This window comes from Erythrolamprus reginae, chromosome Z, assembly GCF_031021105.1.
Source record: "Erythrolamprus reginae isolate rEryReg1 chromosome Z, rEryReg1.hap1, whole genome shotgun sequence".
Classification (NCBI taxonomy): domain Eukaryota; kingdom Metazoa; phylum Chordata; class Lepidosauria; order Squamata; family Dipsadidae; genus Erythrolamprus; species Erythrolamprus reginae.
The window spans coordinates 108,278,265-108,297,872 of NC_091963.1; the positions used below are offsets into that span (position 1 = coordinate 108,278,265).

A 19,608-nucleotide genomic window follows, 5' to 3' on the forward strand; every position below is an offset into this window, starting at 1 on the left:
AGGAGTTAGTGGTGACAATCTGTTTGAAAACTAGAACCATATAGCTACTCATGGTAGACTTCTCACTGAGAAAGTAGAATTTGATACTGATAATATATGGTCATTATACAAATCAGATTTGATTTATGGACTGTACCAACCTTCCCCAACATGGTGCTTTTCATATAAGATTGAAAGCACAGATCATATAAATCCTAGCATAGAAATATAGAAGATACCAGATTAGACCACTTAACATGATTTTTGGATTAAATTTTTTTTTAAAATCAAGTCCTTTAAATCATAAATGCTTCTACTATTTTCTGCTAACTAAGGGAAAAATAATCTGAGAATGAGAAACAATATCTCATTATCACAAGTCACTAAATGGAGAAGGAAGATCAACCCTGACTTCCAGATCTTTAGTTCCCTCATAGCTAATGACATCCCCCTCGTCTACTTTGCTTAGACTGAGCAATTAAGAATGCTGGACTGAGTGATCAATGGTTCCAAGAAGACAAATCTCAAAAAGACACTGTAACAAGTTTTCAGTAGAGATGAGAGGAACCCATGTGGTTATCGGGAGGAGGGGTTCTGTTATCTGAGGGTTTGTCATTTTTGGTCTTGGATAGAGTTGCATTAAGTCAGGGAGTATAATCTGGGTGTTCTCCTGGACACATGGCTCCTGCTTGAAAAGCAGTGGCCAGTTTTGCTAGGATGGCCTTTGCTGAACTTTGTGTGGGCTAGTGAAAACTTTCCTGGTTGGAGTATATATTGGAGGTTGTTTGCTTGATCACTCACATATTTGGACTTTTGCAATACTCTATATGGGATTATCCTGGAAGCCTCAGCTGGTCACGAAATATGTCTGTGCAAGTAATCTTGGGTGACCCCAAGATCATGTAACAACCCTAATTGAGGTCTAATTCATGGTTTTGGTTAAAATGACCTGTACACAGGGGTGGGTTGCTAGATGCAATTTAGCATTCCGGCTAGAGCTCACCCCTACCTATACATGGCATGGAGGTCATATTACCTGCGAAAGTATCTTTTCAGATTAGATACCAGAAATGATAAGAGAATTTAAGAGGGGGAAACCCTATCTGACTTTATCAATTTTATGTGCATGCCAATGCTTGGTTATACATCCATTTAATATGCAATCAGTAATTTGTAAATAAACAATTCACATCTCCCACTTGCACATATTGTTCTATCCCTGGGTTTTTTTGTTTTGTTTTTTTACAAATTTACTTAGAACTGTGAAAGGATTGGAATGGATACAAAGTATTTTGGAAAAGTTCTTTTGGCTTACCATAGTCAAAAACATTTGAGACACATTCTTTGGGGCAATCCAACTTGATGGTACTACTTAAGGTTTCAATGGTATCATGATTTTGGCAAAGGCAGCAGGACAGTTTCGTAGGCAAAATACTGTGGATGAAAAAGGACAAGGGCTTCACAAATTTTTATTATTACTTCTACAAGCTACAGTTCAATCAGTTTAGAACAATAACAAGAAAAGCTCTCTGTCCATGTGGCTCAAAACTGGGTTGAAGTAATAAGGAGTTAAGATACATGTAACAAATAATGGTGAAAATTAGTCCCCAGCATGGGAATATAAGAATATCTGACTAATAGGAAAAGATATTTTATTTCTATGCAGCATTAGACATCAAGGGGATAAAGCAGAGAGCCATCAGGAAAAGGGCCTCATTACTAGATTTAAATTGTGTAGGCAGGGAAAAGTTTCATAGGCTTTGTGTATCTAGAATTCTCCAGATATTTATGCAGGCTGGTGCTACAAGTTAGAGACTCTCCTTGAATTCAGAATTTAAGTATAGTAGTAGAATCTTGCTGGAATCTGGCTTTATCAGATCCTTGTACATTTAAGAGGTGCAATTGCTCAGGAGTTAATACACTGAGATAGTAAATGGAGATGAGCATCTCTCTTACAATCAGACTTGATTGGACAGGGAAATTTTTATGTTCACTCTTGGTAAATTTAACGCACCAGTTCTAACTTTAATAGATAGTAGGTCTTAGCTCTACTTCCCAGGGTGTTTTAACTTGCTAAACTTTGCATCTAGGTAATGTATATGCTCTGTATGCTGAAGTTTTCATGCCATAAAACAGAAATTCCGCAGAGAAACAAAACTTTTTCTAATGTTCAGAATTGATAAGAAGAAAAAGATAAAACTGAAATGTGTGTTTAAAAAAGGTATACATCAGTTCAATCCATGATAATTTTAGATGAGATTGGGAAAACATTTAAACTTAAAAGCTTCTATCAATGAGCAGTTATGCTCTCAGCATATTCTTCATAGTAAACTCAATCAGGGTTAATTTAATTAAATCAAATTTCTGGGCTCATATGACACTGTGAATCATAAAGAATTACACAGAGTGGGTTTGTACAACATTAATTATATGTTAATTTTGGTGTCAGATTTTACTAATCATATAGACAGACTAATCCAGGACAATCTGCTCCCATGACCTCAGGTTTTCTTTTGTTTCACATTTCCTAGCATTCAAGAGAGCTCTGTCCTCATATAATATGTCCAAGGTATGGTAATATGGACTTGGACATGAGTTGAGTGAAAATTCTAAACTTGTTTTTATGATTTATTTCTTTCCTTAGTTATCTGTGACAATCTCAGGGATGTTCTCCAACATCAAAGTTAAAAAATATCAACATTTTTTCTATAAAGTCCAGCTTTTACTTGATCTTTGTAGATGTGGACAGATCACAGGATATGAACATCTTTTCTAAGCTCTACATTGTTTGCTTACCTGGTGCTAATCTATGGCATATTTCTTGATGGATAATTCTTTTATTGTTGATCATTAATCCTAAAATGTACATGTTATATACTGACAGCTTATACGTGATTTCACCCAGGTCCAGCATTTGAGCGGGAGAATGCTCAAATGCTATTGGTTGTTGTATCTGACAGTTCCCTATAAAAGGGCTAGCTGTCACACTGCAAGAGTTGTAAACCTAATCCTACGTAGCTTCTGCTCTGGCAATCTCACACTACTTACCAGAGCTTACAAAAAATTTGCCATATCCCTCTGCGTAGACAATATTATTGTAGGCTATTTGGCTAAGACACTTTTATATCTTTCTATATTTTTATAAATGTATGACTTATACTATAGTTTGATCTCAGGGATTACTTCCTATGTTAACTAGTCTTTTCCAGACATATATGCCACAAAGTAAACATGTACTATATTAAAAGTATTTTAGATACTTAATCCTAAACTCCTTATCAGTGTTCACATGGATGGAATATTTCTTGTATGTCCCTGCTCTTCCTCTTACCTGTAGTTCATATGTATGCAAAATAGCATGACTGACGGCAGTGTACAAACTATCTCTAAGGGATTTTTACCTGCCAGTTTTGATGTTTCCATTAATAAATTTTAGTTGGTAGGTTTCAAGAAACTCTGGCTTGTTTTGAAGATGTACTGTGGACAGAAAATGTTCTGGGACAACCACCATATCCATAGGCAACATCCACGGCAACTGAACATTCTTGTTGAGAAAGTGTATTAATAGTGGCTTGAGCTATTAGTTTTAATATTAGTAAAATGCTCCCCAGGAGGAAATCACAATATCTGCATTGCCATTTTCAAAAGTAGGAGAGGAGAAAAAAAAGTGAAGGGATAATATAGCCCCTTCCCAGTTTGTCTTGGAAGTTACAGAAAAAGATCAGAGGTACTTACAGAGTTTTCAACTTGACGGAGATTTTGAGCAATTTTTCCAGTATGTCTATGGTTATTTCTGTAGAACCAAGGTCCCTGCAAAGAAAGAACATGCAGACTTTTCCAGTGATAGGGAGAGGTAGACAATTTGTAAAACACAGCCAGTGAAAACAAATTCGTGAAGTTGAGTGGGAGACTTGGTCTCATTGGTTATTCCTTGGCCTAGCTTATCACTGGGCTTACAACACAGTTAACCAAGTTAAGACCTAGCATCTACAGTGACATAATAGGCAAAACTAGATTATTTTAAATCTTACTTTGTGCTCTTTGTTTAGATTAGCACGATATATTTATAGATTAGTACACCGAGCAAACATAATACACATTTGGTAGCCATTTTTCATATTCAATAACCAATTTAAGTGTTGAGAACTCAGTTTATCTAATTGGATTGCTCCAATATAAAATGAATAAATATTACTGTTTCATGGCTCTGAAGTCCTTAAGGAAAAGGACACAAATAACGATGTGGTAATTTAAAAGTAATCAAATGATTTGACTAGCTGCTGTAGGGAGGTAAGAAAGGGATTGCTTCTGCTGAACAATACTGTATAAAACTCATCAGGCAGAGCTGGAATGGAAAATTGCCATGACTTAGCCCTGAAGCTGAGTTTCAAATGTCACTATGTCAATCCTGCCATATGTGAATCTGTGTTTAAAGTAAGAAAATAAATACACATGAAGATATTCTTTCCTATTAAATAATCACAGCCCATCACTGAGATTGTTGGCACTAGTTTCCACAGGAGTTGCCAGAGTGATTAAGGTGCCAATCTGGGCATGGGAAGACCCAAGTTCCAATCTCCACTTAATTGTCTGGACTCGCTCGGTGATTTTGGATCAGCCACTCATCCTCAGCCATCCTAACTCACAAAGCTTTTGTTGTGATGGAATAGTGATGTCTTCTGATAAGTTTACAACAAATAAAAATACTAACTCTTGATTTTGAACAAGGCTTAAGCTTCAACACTTATTCTAAAACTTAGCTTTATCAATCAATTGGCCTAGTCTTCCAGTGGGTACAAAATAAGTGATACCTCATCGAGTCTACGGAGAGGGGCGGCATACAAATCTAATAAATAATAATAATAATAATAATAATAATAATAATAATAATAATAATAATCTTACAAACCCCCCATCATACAAACTTTTCGAGATACAAACCCAGGGTTTAAGATTTTTTTGCCTCTTCTTCCAAACTATTTTCACCTTACAAACCCAAGCCACCACCACTGGGATGCCCTGCCTCTGGACTTCTGTTACCAGCGAAGTGCCCGTTTTTGCGCTGCTGGGATTCCCCTGAGGCTCCTCTCCATGGGAAGCAATACCTCCGGACTTCCGTGTTTTTGCGATGCTGTAGGGGAATCCCAGCAGCACAAAAATGGGCACTTCACTGGCAACAGGAGCCCGGAGGTGGGGTTTCCCAGCAAGGGGAGCCTCAGCGAAAACGCAGCATCATAAAAACATGGAAGTCCGGAGGTGGGGTTTCGAGGACTTCTGTGTTTTTGCGATGCTGCAATTTCGCTGAGGCTCCCCTCGCTGGGAAACCCCATCTCCGGACTTCCGTTGCCAGCGAAGCACCCGTTTTTGCGCTGCTGGGATTCCCCTGCAGCATCACAAAAACACGGAAGTCTGGAGGTGGGGTTTCCCATGGAGGGGAGCCTCAGGGGAATCCCAGCAGCGCAAAAACGGGCCCTTCAGCTGGCAAAAGGGGTGAGTTTTGGGCTTGCATCCATTAATCGCTTTTCCATTTCACCTTACAAACCTCATCCCGGAACCAATTAAGTTCGTAAGAAGAGGTATCACTGTATATTGGGACGGTTCCTTTTACTGTGTGCTCACACACACACACACAAACACACAAATGTAGAATTAAAGCAACTTCATGTGATTGTGATTCCATGGATTCATTCATAAATTCCAGCCTAAGTACTGTATTAGATCCAGGACCCAGGATTAAAACTCTATCATTAATTTAACGAAATGCTGACAACTGCAAATGCAAAATATATAATGCTTTCCTACCCTTCCTCTTCTTTACATACACATGTAATTCATGCCTATTTTGTTTTCTCCTCACAAAACTAACACTGTGATTTATTTAGTTATCAACTTTTCCTTGAGCCTTCAAGGCCAATTACCTAACCATCTTAATGAAACCTAGTTCTAGTCTTCTTGTGGGATCTTTTTTCTTGATCTTGGACAATGTTAAAGCGCTGACAGTTAATGGTTATGCTATTCTATGGTCCATGGTTATGCTATTCTATGGCTGTAAGAAAATCTGGACCCAGGTAATTCTGACCCTGACCAAGGACCATATTGATCTTCAGATATAGTAGCCCAAGTCAAATTAATCAGGGGGGGGGGAGCTGAATACATTCCAGAGTAAACAAACCCTTAATAAAGCCAAGAGCAACTTCACACCTACAGGAATTTCAACGAGGGCAATTTGTAGAAATGTGAATCCTCAATCTTTCTCAGTGGGTTATGGCTGAAAATCCTGAAGGACAAAAGAGCTGGTTATCAGTTTGGCACAATTGAAGGTAGCAGAATAAAACAGGAAGAATTCAGGTAGTGCATAAGCCAGGGGTCGACAAAGTTGTTCAGAATCTAGGAGCCAGCCAAAAAATTTAGGAGCCAGAATTTTTTTTAAGCAAACTTGGTTTTTTGCCGAGTCTCCACCTGACATCGCTTTCACCCCCTCCCCCCCGGCGCAGGCCTGGCTCCGCCGAGCCGGCTCTGCTGTACTCCCGTCGGGATCCGAGGGGAGACCGTTAGTCAGAAACCGAAACAGAGAAGAAGGAAAGGGAGACCGGGCCGGGGACGCGGGGGAGGGGGGGAGGGGGGAGGAGGGGTTACTGGTCGGAAGTCACCGCGCACGCGGCCGGAGGAGGAATGAACAAAACCTCACGCCGGGAGGGGAGGGGCTTCCGCTTCTCTCCGAAGGCGGGTGAGCGGCCAAGATCGGAGCGTCTGTGTGCGGTGGGGGGGAGTGAAGGGGTTCGAGTAGGAGGCGGAATGGAGGCAAGGGGGGGAGGGAGAGACGCACGCAAGCGCAGGGGACGCTGGGAAAGCAGCTCGCTCCGAGGTTGATGGGCGGAGCTACGGAAGCCAAGGTGTACCATTTCTGGGCGTAAACACAAGGCGGGAAAAATATACTGTATACACATACAGCAGTGTTTCCCAACCTTTTTGGAGCCGCGGCACATTTTTCATATTTTCAAAATCCTGGGGAACATGGGGGGGGGGGCGCTAAAAAAAGTTTGGACAAAAAAAATCTCTCTTCCTCCCTTTCGCTCTATTTCTCTCTCCCTCCCTCTTTCTCTCTCTTCCTTCCTTTCTCTCTCCATCCCTCTTTCTTTCTCTCTTCCTTCCTTCCTCTCTTTCTGTCTCCTCCTTCCTCTCTCATCTCTTTCCTTCCTCTCCCTCCCTTTCTCTCTTTCCTTTCTCTCCCTTTCTGTCTATCCTTTCTATCTCTCACCCCTTCTCCCTCTTTCATTCCCTTTCTCTCCCTCCCTTTCTCTCTCATTCCTTTCTCTCCCTCTTTCCTTCCTATCTCTCTTTCTTTTTCTCCCTCCTTCATATCTTCTTTCTCTCCCCCTTCCTCCCTCTTTCCTTTCTCCCCCTCTTTCTCTTCCTTTATCTCTATCCTTTCTACTTCTTACTCTTTCTTTCTCTCCCTCCTGCATTCAATTTTCTCTCCCCCCCTTCCTCCCTCTTTCCTTTCTCCCCCTCCCTTTCTCTTCCTTTTTCTCTATCCTTTCTGCTTCTTACTCTTTCTTTCTCTCCCTCCTTCATTCAATTTTCTCTCCCTCCCTTACTCTCTCTTTCCTTTCTCTCCCTCCCTTGTTCTCCCCTGGGGCTGCCTGTGCCTGCCCTGCACCACCCAACACGGACGGACAGCCCCCGGTCGTCGGTTCGTCGCCCCCCACCCCCCCACGGAGGGAGATCAGGCTGGCGAGGGCGGTAGAACTACGTCACCAGCCACTGGAGGGAGATCGGGCTGGCGGGGGCGGCGAATCCACCTCCCCAGCCGCGCGGAGGGAAATCCGGTAGGCGGGCGGGTGGCCGCGGCTCCCTGCGCGCCCCTGGAAAAGCGTACAGGGAACGGTGCCCGGGGCCGCTTTAGCCGCCCCCCGCTCCCCCCGCCATCTCCCCGCGACTGCCTGTGCCGCTGCAGCCGCGGCCCCCCCCCCCGCTCCCACCGCCAGTGCCCTCCCGCCGAGCCCCAAAGGACACTTGCCGATGACGACAGGGAACCTTCAGCTGGGCGGGCGCTGCCGTGCCGGTGCCTCCGACCTCCCGGTTCCTGCTCGATGCCGCGGTTTCTGGCGCTCTCCTGCTGGGCCCCAAAGACGGAAGGCGGGAAAAAGGCGCGAAGAATGGAGCTCTCCTTCCTGCCTGCCTTCTTTGGGACCCAGCAGGAGAGCGCCAGAAACCGCGGCATCGGGCAGGAGCGGAGAGGTCAGAGGCACCGCAGCGCCCTGCCCAGGCGGCACACCGGTTGGGAAACGCTGACATACAGTACAGCAGGCAACATTTTCTAGGCACCAGACAACATTTTCTAGGCGCCACTGGCGACCAGGTGCCTGGGTTTGTCGAACCTTGGCATAAGCAACAAGTTATTCAAAAAAAATTTGGTCTTTGACCTTAAATAATTTTATTATTAAGTACTAGACTTATTAGTAAGAAATAATAAGCAAAAGAAATTAAAGGCATCAGATCTGGAAAAAATATATAAATCCAGTTTATATCAGCATTTTTACTTTTATCTCTCCGCATTTTCCTACCTACAACCAAGTATCCTTGTTTCCATGCCCATCCCATATTTTGCCTTTATATTTTTCCCTTCTCTCTTTTGAGATTGTTAATTTCATCCACTCATGTTTTCCTTTTCTCTCAGTCCTCTTTCTTCGTGTATTGTTTTGCATTTTAGTTTCCACTCAGTTTAAACCATCTCAAAAAACAGCATCTCTTCCATATTTGTCTGTTTAATCCATATTTGTTCATCATAAATATTATTATAGGTCCTATGCTTTCTTTTTAAGAAGTAATTTATTTATTTATTTATTTGTCAAAATGTGTACAATATAATAGTATCGTATAACCAAATAGGTATAGGTAAATTTGGACAATAGAACAGTGGGACAGGGACGGTAGGCACAATGGTGCACTTATGTATGCCCCTTACAGACGTCTTAGGAATGGGGTGAGGTCGGCTATAGACAGTAAGGTTAAAGTTTTGAGGTTTGGGGGAAGAAACCTCAGAGTCAGGTAGTGCATTCCATGCATAGATCATTCTGTTGCTGAAGTCGTATTTTCTGCAGTCGAGCTTTGAGCGGTTTACATTTAGTTTGAATCTATTTTGTGCATGTCCATTGTTGCAGTTGAAGTATTCATTGACCGGGAGGACATTGTGTTAGATGGTTTTATGAACTACATTTAGATCAGATCGAAGGCAATGTAGCTCTAGGTTTTCTAAGCCAAAAATTTCAACTCTGGTGGAATAAGGCATTCTGTTGCAAGCAGAGGAATGGAGGATTCTACTTGTGAAATATTTCTGGATTCTCTCAATTGTATTAATGTTCAATATGCAATGCAGGCTCCAGATGGGTGAGTTGTATTCGAGGATTGGTCTGGCAAATGTTTTGTATGCTCTGGTTAATAGATTAATATTGCCAGAGAAGAAGCTACTCAAAATTACGTTAACAAATTTTGTGCCCTTTTTGGCAATATTTTAATGTTTTTAACTTTTTAAGTAACTCATGACCACTGCATTCAACTTTGTTATATTTATCTGGCATACTTAATTCTCACTTATTTATTTATTCATTCATTCATTCATTCATTCATTCATTCATTCATTCGATTTGTATGCCGCCCCTCTCCATAGACTCGGGGCGGCACTTCCAGTCAAAAAAGGGGCAGGAGATGCTCTTCTACTTAGCAGCATTCCCTAAGTGTTTAAGACTAGTAGCCTTTGATGGGTCTTTTCTCCATTTCCCTTTAGAACAACCCAAGGTAACATTTGCTAATTCTTATAGTAAAAAATTTATTTGACCTATTTTGCACCATAGGATATAAAAGAAAAATACTATATCCTACTGTTATAGAATATAAAATCCTATATTTAAGTGCACTAAACCTATTTCTGATTGTCCTGTTCTTCCCGTTCATTTTTTCAATTGAATTAAAGAACAGGTTCCTCTTACTACCAAATTCATTCAAAAGCTCCTAATAGGAACTTTCTCTCTCTTTTGTTTAATCAGTCCCTCATGTCTGAGCATCTCCTTTGAGGTCAGTATGATTGCATATATGTTAAATGTAGCAAAGCCACGGTTCTCTGCTTGTTCCGTAAGATCTTGTGCTAGGCTAAGGGCAGATCTAACTTATTTTGGGAGGATCATTTCTCCCAAAGTATCCTATTCCATCAAAGGCTTTTTCTCACATTTTACAGACTAAATAAAATTAATGCTACCTAAATTTGAGAGATTAATGTTCTCATGGAATACTTTCCAATTTAGTGATTCTTTAGTCACGAGAGTTTTGAGAATGAGGTTTGGATTTTGTACTTTACTAGCTCTCCTGTTTAAATTTGCAAATATTTCCACGACAACATTTAATTTTTTGTTAAAAGCTTAAGTTAAAAATATATATTTTTACTTCCCTCTATAGGTTGTTTGAGCATGAAAAAAGAGGGTTTGTGAGAAAAGGCTTATCTTAAAAGGTTTCTTTTAAGTTTTGTCATTGTATTGGGGGGTCTTGCCTTAAATATATTGAAGCAACAATGAATTTAAGGACCATTGTTATATTAATAATGGCTCGAATCTCACTTATATATTTATATCGCTCAGTAAGAATTCATCACAAAATGCTAGTTATTGTTACTCCAAGGAAATAGTGTGGAATAATCAATGTTATGGGAACAGTGGGATGTAAAGTCATAACAATATAAAAAAAAAATCTCAGATGTGTCCTGGTGGGAGATCAAGGCATCTGTCTTGGAGACAAACTTAGAGATTACTTGCTGTCCCTACTCAAAGGCTATATCTTCTCCTTCTCCTTCAAAAGAGGAGTGTTTGGGACTGAGAGCCATCATATTCCTGTAGAAACATAGAAACATAGAAGTCTGACGGCAGAAAAAGACCTCATGGTCCATCTAGTCTGCCCTTATACTATTTTCTGTATTTTATCTTAGGATGGATATATGTTTATCCCAGGCATGTTTAAATTCAGTTACTGTGGATTTATCTACCACATCTGCTGGAAGTTTGTTCCAAGGATCTACTACTCTTTCAGTAAAATAATATTTTCTCATGTTGCTTTTGATCTTTCCCCCAACTAACTTCAGATTGTGTCCCCTTGTTCTTGTGTTCACTTTCCTATTAAAAACACTTCCCTCCTGGACCTTATTTAACCCTTTAATATATTTAAATGTTTCGATCATGTCCCCCCTTTTCCTTCTGTCCTCCAGACTATACAGATTGAGTTCATTAAGTCTTTCCTGATACGTTTTATGCTTAAGACCTTCCACCATTCTTGTAGCCCGTCTTTGGACCCGTTCAATTTTGTCAATATCTTTTTGTAGGTGAGGTCTCCAGAACTGAACACAGTATTCCAAATGTGGTCTCACCATCATTCTATATAGTGGGATCATAATCTCCCTCTTCCTGCTTGTTATACCTCTAGCTATGCAGCCAAGCATCCTACTTGCTTTCCCTACCGCCTGACTGCACTGTTCACCCATTTTGAGACTGTCAGAAATCACTACCCCTAAATCCTTTTCTTTTGAAGTATTTGCCAACACTGAACTGCCAATACAATACTCAGATTGAGGATTCCTTTTCCCCAAGTGCATTATTTTACATTTGGAAACATTAAACTGCAGTTTCCATTGCTTAGACCATTTATCTAGTAAAGCTAAATCATTTACCATATTACAGACGCCTCCAGGAATATCAACCCTATTGCACACTTTAGAGTCATCGGCAAATAGGCAAACCTTCCCTACCAAACCTTCCCCTATGTCACTCACAAATATATTAAAAAGAATAGGACCCAGAACAGATCCTTGTGGCACACCGCTTGTAACCTGACTCTGCTCAGAATACTCGCCATTAACAATAACTCTCTGATGTCTACGCTTCAGCCAGCTGCAAATCCATTGAACTATCCAGGGATTAAGTCCAATCTTCACTAATTTATCTATCAGCTCTTTATGTGGAACCGTATCAAAGGCTTTGCTGAAGTCCAGGTAGGCAATATCCACGGCACCACCTTCATCCAACACCTTTGTGACATAATCAAAGAAATCAATGAGATTAGTCTGACATGATTTGCCTTCAGTAAAGCCATGCTGATTTGGGTCTAATAAGTTATTGTTTTTTAGGTGCTGATTTATCCTCTTTCTGAGTAGAGTCTCCATCATTTTAACTACAACTGATGTCAAGCTAACTGGCCTGTAGTTACCAGCTTCTTCTCTACTGCCCTTCTTGTGAATAGGCACAACACTGGCCATTCTCCAATCCTCAGGAACTTCTCCTGTTAACAAGGATTGGTTAAACAAATCAGTCAGGGGGGTAGCAATGACAGATCTGAGTTCTTTAAGAACTCTGGGGTGGATGCCATCTGGACCCATTGCCTTATTTATCTTTAATCGTTCAAGTTCTTCTAAGACATCGGCTTCTAAGATCACTGGAGCTGAATCCGTACAGCTGGAAGCAATGCTATATCCCTCTATAGTATTATTTTGTAAGGTGTCCTTTGAGAAAACTGAACAGAAGTAGCTATTGAAATGGTCAGCGATCTCCTTATTCCCATTAATGCATGTATTATTCCCGGTACTAAGCTTCGTGATGCCGCAGTTTTTCTTCTTCTTATCATTAATATATCTGAAGAAGGTTTTATCCCCCTTCTTTACAGATTTGGCAATTTCTTCCTCTTTTGAGGCTTTAGCAGCATATATTATCTGTTTCGCCTCCTTCTGTCTCATTTTATATACCTCCCTATCAGCTATACTTCCAGACTCTTTATACCTCCTATAGGCAGCCTTTTTTTCATTGACTATAGCCCTTACATCATTGCTAAACCATAGCGGTTTCTTCTTCCTTTTACCTTTAGTTATTTGTCTTACATACAGTCCAGTGGCTTTTAAGATGGCCTTTTTTAATACAGTCCACTGGATGCTCGCTCCTGCCATTTTATCCCTCCCCTTTACTTCATTATCTAAATATTCTCCCATTGCATTAAAATTTGTTTTTCTGAAATCCAATACTTTGGTTGCATTATAGGATTGCTCACAATGAGTTTTTACATCAAACCACAAACATAGATGGTCACTGCAACCTAAATTTTCTCCCACCTTGACATCTGAAACCCAATTCCCATTCGTAAAAACTAAATCTAGAATATTCTCCCCTCTAGTTGGTGTCTTAACCAGCTGTGCCAGAGCTGCTCCTGTAAAGGCCTCTACTATATTCTTACTTTTGCATGTAAGGGCACTGGGGATATTCCAGTCAACATCAGGCATGTTGAAATCACCCATAACCACAATATCTCCCTTTACTGCCATTTGGGTAATTTCATCCACCATCTTGTTGTCATATTCCTCGGATTGCCCTGGAGGCCTATAGATCACCCCAATTCTAATGACAGAACCTTCTTTATTTTGCATGCAAATCCAGAGAGTCTCTAGATCTTGACACGTATTTTGAATTAGTGTTGTTTTTAGACTTTCTTTAATATAAATGGCTACTCCACCTCCCCTTCTCTCTATTCTATCCTTCCTATACAGTGTATATCCTGGTATGGATATTTCCCATTCATTAGAATCCTTAAACCATGTCTCAGTTATGGCAACCAGGTCCAAATTATCTCTAGATATTATGGCCATTAATTCACAGAGCTTGTTGCTCAAGCTTCGAGCATTTGTGCACATTACCCGAAGAACATTATTTTCGTTATTAGTTTGCCCCTTATCATCAACAACTACATCTATATTATTTGCAGCTCCCTTTTCATAAGCTTCCAAAAACTGCTTTATCCTCATTGGTCGGGGACAGAAATCACCCACATCAGTTACATCTCTGTCCCCTTTACCTAGTTTAAATGCCTGTCCAAAAAAGTTCTGAATTCCACACCGAGCACCTGGGTACCTCTGTATGATGGATGCAAACCATCCCTCTTAAACAACTCCCTATTAGACCACCTACTGACATCATGACTTACATAGCCAAAACCTTCAGCTTTACACCACTGCCTTAACCACACATTAAACTCTCTGATACACGTTGTTTTATCCTCTTGGCCACAAACCGGTAACACCTCTGAGAAAGTCACTGAATCAGTTATTTTACCCAGCTCCACACTTAGACATTGAAAATCTCTTTTTACTACATTAACATTTCTCTGGGACAAATCATTTGTGCCAAGATGCACCACCACATCAACGTTATTACCTTTACTCACAGTCTTAACAATGTTTGTAATCCGCCTCCTGTCCCTGCTGGCAGTGGCCCCTGGGAGACACCTCAGCACCTTAACCACATCCTTGCTCTGTCCCAAATCAACACCTCTAACGGTCGAATCACCCACAAGAAAATGTGTCCTCTTTTTATTTCTACTAACTGTACTTGATGGTTTGGTGACATTTACGACAACTTCCCCTTTGAACATCCCCTCATTCTCTGCCTGAGGGACCTTGCTAATATCTCCAACATCCTTACTATTTAAATCCGCAAGAACACTATAGGAATTCGATACAGAGAGACCAAAATTGCTGTGTTTTTGCTCAACTGCACGCAATCTTCCTGAACCGACAGTTGTCCACACAGCCCTCCTCCTCGGGGGGCGCTGTGGAAGTGGAGGCTGGACACATGGCTGCATTACAGCACGTGGCTGGGACAATCTTTCCACTTCTGACTGCAAGCTACAAACTAATGACTGCAATCTAGAGATCTCGCCATCTAACCTAGATGTCCTTATGCAAAGAGGGCAGTACCCCAAGTTCCACAAGGTACTACGGAAGACAACAGCCAAACAAATGTTACACTGCACCAAGCCAGTCATCTTAACAATGTATTGAAATACAAGTACTTAGCAGGAAAATCAACAATCCCTATTGCTACCAAACTTTGCTGATTTTGGTTTATAGTTATATGATTCGCGCGCCGTTAGGCGCGCGGGCCACTACCTTCTTCTCCTTCTCTGTGATCTGAAGTGCAAATTAAAATGGCTTTTTCCTGCCTTTTATACTTCCCAGTCTAATCCTGCCCCAGCCTAATCTGATTGGTCTGTGTTTGAAAACAAACTGCTAATAAAATTGTCTGTAACAGCCAGTTATAAATGCCCCTTCTCCTTGAATTCAAAAAATGCAAATGCAAAAAGTAAACAGCACTACCTTCTTCTCCTTCTCTGTGATCTGAAGTGCAAATTAAAATGGCTTTTTCCTGCCTTTTATACTTCTCAGTCTAATCCTGCCCCAGCCTAATCTGATTGGTCTGTGTTTGAAAACAAACTGCTAATAAAATTGTCTGTAACAGCCAGTTATAAATGCCCCTTCTCCTTGAATTCAAAAAATGCAAATGCAAAAAGTAAACAGCACTACCTTCTTCTCCTTCTCTGTGATCTGAAGTGCAAATTAAAATGGCTTTTTCCTGCCTTTTATACTTCTCAGTCTAATCCTGCCCCAGCCTAATCTGATTGGTCTGTGTTTGAAAACAAACTGCTAATAAAATTGTCTGTAACAGCCAGTTATAAATGCCCCTTCTCCTTGAATTCAAAAAATGCAAATGCAAAAAGTAAACAGCACTACCTTCTTCTCCTTCTCTGTGATCTGAAGTGCAAATTAAAATGGCTTTTTCCTGCCTTTTATACTTCCCAGTCTAATCCTGCCCCAGCCTAATCTGATTGGTCTGTGTTTGAAAACAAACTGCTAATAAAATTGTCTGTAACAGCCAGTTATAAATGCCCCTTCTCCTTGAATTCAAAAAATGCAAATGCAAAAAGTAAACAGCACTACCTTCTTCTCCTTCTCTGTGATCTGAAGCATTAGTAGGGAGTTTGGGCCCCATTGTTAGAAACCACATATTTCACCCGTTATCTGAAAAAACTTCACTTACAACTTGTATAGAAACTGCAACCCATGCCAGGCCTCAAATGCCCCTTCCGTTATCTGCAAAATTTGATTGCCGCTGAAATTGCTGGAAAGGAAAGGAAAGCAGGAGAGCTATGTAGAACATCTTCCACTGTATTAAGTAAACAACAGATAAAATAAAGCAGACCCCAAAGAACTTTTTCTTCTTCATTGACTGGGAATGTGAGAATTACATGTAGGATGAGGGTGATTTTTTCCTTTTCCAATGAACTAGCTGCATACTACCATTCTGACCTTTTGAACAATCACTACCAATTACCATGCTAGTTCTTCAGTTAGAAGCTTCAATGTATGTTTAGGGTTAAGGTATCATTACTTAATAGGATGGCAAAGCTCATGATTCAAAGAGCTAATGAAACCCCTGCAAGCCCGATAATTTTGACTCTAGAGATTTCAAGTTCATAGTAAGCCCTGAAACTCCATAGACACTTTAGGACAGTGATGGTGCCAAAAGAGCATGAGCGTGTGCTATCATGCTTGTGTGAGTGCCCACACCCATAATTCAATGCCTGGAGAGGCAAAAAACAGCTTCCCCCGCCCTTCAGAGGCCATCTGGAGGCCGGAAACTGCCTGTTTCCCAACTTCTGGTGGGCCCAGTAGACTTGCGTTTTGTCCTCTCCAGGGCTCCAAAGGCTTCCCTGGAGCCGGGAAAGGGTAAAATTGCCCTCCCCCATCCCCCTGGAGGCTCTCTGGAAGCCAAAATGCCTTCCCAAAACTTCTGTGTGAGCCAAAAATCAGCTGGCCAGCACACACATGAATGTTGGAACTGAGCTAGGGCAACGGCTCGCATGCCAGCAGATATGGCTCTGCGTGCCACCTGTGGCACCCATGACATAGGTTTGCCATTACTGCTTTAGGATATTCCCATTTGTGAAGACTAGGTCTAGCCCTGACAATCAAATCTAGAGCTGAATCTTGATCCACTCAGAGTTCAGTCTGAACTCATACAGAACTCATACAGCCTAGAGAGATCTGCCTCCTTTATCCTTGAATCCAAACTCCTCCTCCCCATTTAAAAAATAGCTGAGGGCCAATCAACCATTCAGTAATAAGTCACTGACAAGCAACTGGAAAGATTAAGTGCCATTTGATTTCAGTTTGCCCCCTCCCCCAATCTCCACCATGGTTTAAACTGGGGTAGGTTTTTTTGGATTAAAGACTTACATAGTTTGCAGAAGTGGAACAGGTTCAAATGCATTTTTCTTAATGGTCTCTATGTGATTATATGAGACATCCCTGTTTAAAAGAGCACAAAAAATGTCAGCTCCATCTTCACCTCTCACAGTTGTGTTTTCCATTTATTTGCTAGCCTGTAATATGTAGCTTTAATAAAATATAATAAGTCAATATGTAGTGCATGGGTGAAATCAGCACTTCACACATACCAAGCATTCTTGTGCCACTGTTTTTCTATCCAACCCTTTATAGTTTAATTCTTTTTTTCAGGACTATTGGGTATGGTAGCAAGCAGAAGAGTCAAAACAGGGGATTATAGCCCTGCATATAGCCAGTTTGGTGTAGCAGTCAAGGCATGATGCTAGAAGCTAGAAGACTGTGAGTTTCAGTTCCATCTTAGGCATGTAGGTTGTCTGGGCAACTCTGGACTAGTCAGCCCCCAATCTCTCCCCCCTTTCTCTTTTTAAAATTGTGGTGCCAAACAACTTTGTTGCCTAAGCAATAATCATGATGAAATCCCACAGAACTATAAGATTGGGGAACTCCAGTGCCAACTAGAAATCTCATCGAATCTCTAATCTCATAACCCAGGTTATTTAAGGGCAGCACCTGTAATGCACTCTACTACCAGTTCATGTGCATGCACAATGCTTCTGCACATGCTCAGAAGCATCCTGGGCAGGTGGGCGGAGCTTCCCAGCACCATCATCAGGAGCCACCCACCGCTGGGCAGCACCCATTCTCAATTCCTACCCAAATACAGCAATTCTGCCAACAAAGTTTTGGTGCCATGCTCCTTCTTCATTCTCAGCCAGATCTCAGTAATGCACAGCAAGATGGCTGCCCAATTATTACATCTAAAATTAGGGTTACAACTTTATTAAAAACCAATATTCAAAAGCACCAGCCAGAGTCCAAAGGCTAAGGAAATTGGGGATGGGTACAGGGAATCAGGACCCATAACCAAAACAGTACATTGAGACTGTATATTCTCTGAGCAGCCCCCTATCCACTTCCAACTCTATCTTTCACTGTCCATTACCATTACCACATTTCTACTTGCCCCCAAGACCCACCTGTCCTTGCCCCTTGTGTTTGGTACTATGAGCTGCATTGGTACCAGTGGTGGGTTCCTCCTGATTCAGACATCGCCCAAACCATTAGCAACCCACTGGTGATGTGATGAAGCCATTACAGATCTGGTTCATTTGGTGCCAGTCTGAAGGCATCACCAGCCGTGGGCTACTAGCTGGAATGCTAAATTGTGCTTGCCGCGGCGGCTCATAAATGCTTGCAGGGCCAGCATGATTTTGCTTCTGCACCTTTGGATGTAGCAAAATTGCGCAAGGAGTTGCAGGTGTGCCCGTGTTTTGGCAAAAAAAAAAACCTCGCCTAAACACAGGTGCAGCTGCAACTCTGTGCGGAAGCAAAATTGTGCTGGCCCTGCAAGCACTTACGAGCCGTGGTGGCAAGCAAAATTTAGTGTTCCGGTTAGTAGCCCACTGCTGGTGACGCCGTCGGATTGGCACTAACTGTACCAGATCTGTAACCAGCACCCTCGGGTTGCTAATGGTTCGCCTTCCTGATTCTGTTAGTCTAAGGGATTGTTTTGACTATTTTCAACACCAGGACATCTATATGCTTTTATAAGCATATAAAATTATACAAGTTGTGAATGAGAGATAATCAGTGTTGGCTGGGTTTGGTTAGTAGTTGAACTGAACACAGACTTCTCAGCCAAACAACATCCATTCACTGGTGAACTCAGTGTTTTTTCTCATCCTGCCTTCTTTGATCAATGCCTAAATTCACACTGATTCACCATCTGTGCAAAAATATTAATTTTAATAAGTCTAATTTCCCTCCATGTTTCTCTGCTCATTGGGGAGGAAACCCTAATACAGTGATACCTTGTCTTACAAACGCTTCAACATACAAACTTTTCGAGATACAAACCCGGGGTTTAAGATTTTTTTGCCTCTTCTTCCAAACCATTTTCACCTTACAAACCCAAGCCGCCGCCACTGGGATGCCCCGCCTCCGGACTTCTGTTGCCAGCGAAGCGCCTGTTTTTGCACTGCTGGGATTCCCCTGAGGCTCCCCTCCATGGGAAACACTGTGTTTTTGCAATGCTGCAGGTGCTTCGCTGGCAACGGAAGCCCGGAGGTGGGGTTTCCCAGTGAGGGGAGCCTCAGCGAAATCGCAGCATCACAAAAACACGAAGGTCCGGAGGTGGGGTTTCGAGGACTTCCGTGTTTTTGTGATGCTGCAATTTCGCTGAGACTCCCCTCGTTGGGAAACCCCACCCCTGGACTTCCGTTGCCAGCGAAGCGCCCATTTTTGCACTGCTGGGATTCTCCTGCAGGGATTTCCCTGCAGCATTACAAAAAGTCTGGAGGTGGGGTTTCCCATGGAGGGGAGCCTCGGGAATCCTAGCAGTGCAAAAACCGTCAATTCGGCTGGCAAAAGGGGTGAGTTTTGGGCTTGCATGCATTAATGGCTTTTCCATTGATTCCTATGGG

At 41.7% G+C, this 19,608-nt stretch overlaps 1 protein-coding gene across 1 annotated transcript in view; it reads right to left on the minus strand.

The window, feature by feature from the left end:
• LOC139153294 (uncharacterized) overlaps nucleotides 1–19,608 on the minus strand; it is a 32,689-nt gene that overhangs the window by 12,412 nt on the left and 669 nt on the right. Inside the window, exons 3-7 of the mRNA XM_070727039.1 lie at nucleotides 17,075–17,146; nucleotides 15,876–15,956; nucleotides 6,185–6,256; nucleotides 3,715–3,789; nucleotides 1,295–1,413 (exon numbers count right to left, since the gene is read on the minus strand). The gene's annotated coding sequence lies outside the window, so the exon portion shown is untranslated. The remainder of the gene's footprint in view (nucleotides 1–1,294; nucleotides 1,414–3,714; nucleotides 3,790–6,184; nucleotides 6,257–15,875; nucleotides 15,957–17,074; nucleotides 17,147–19,608) is intronic.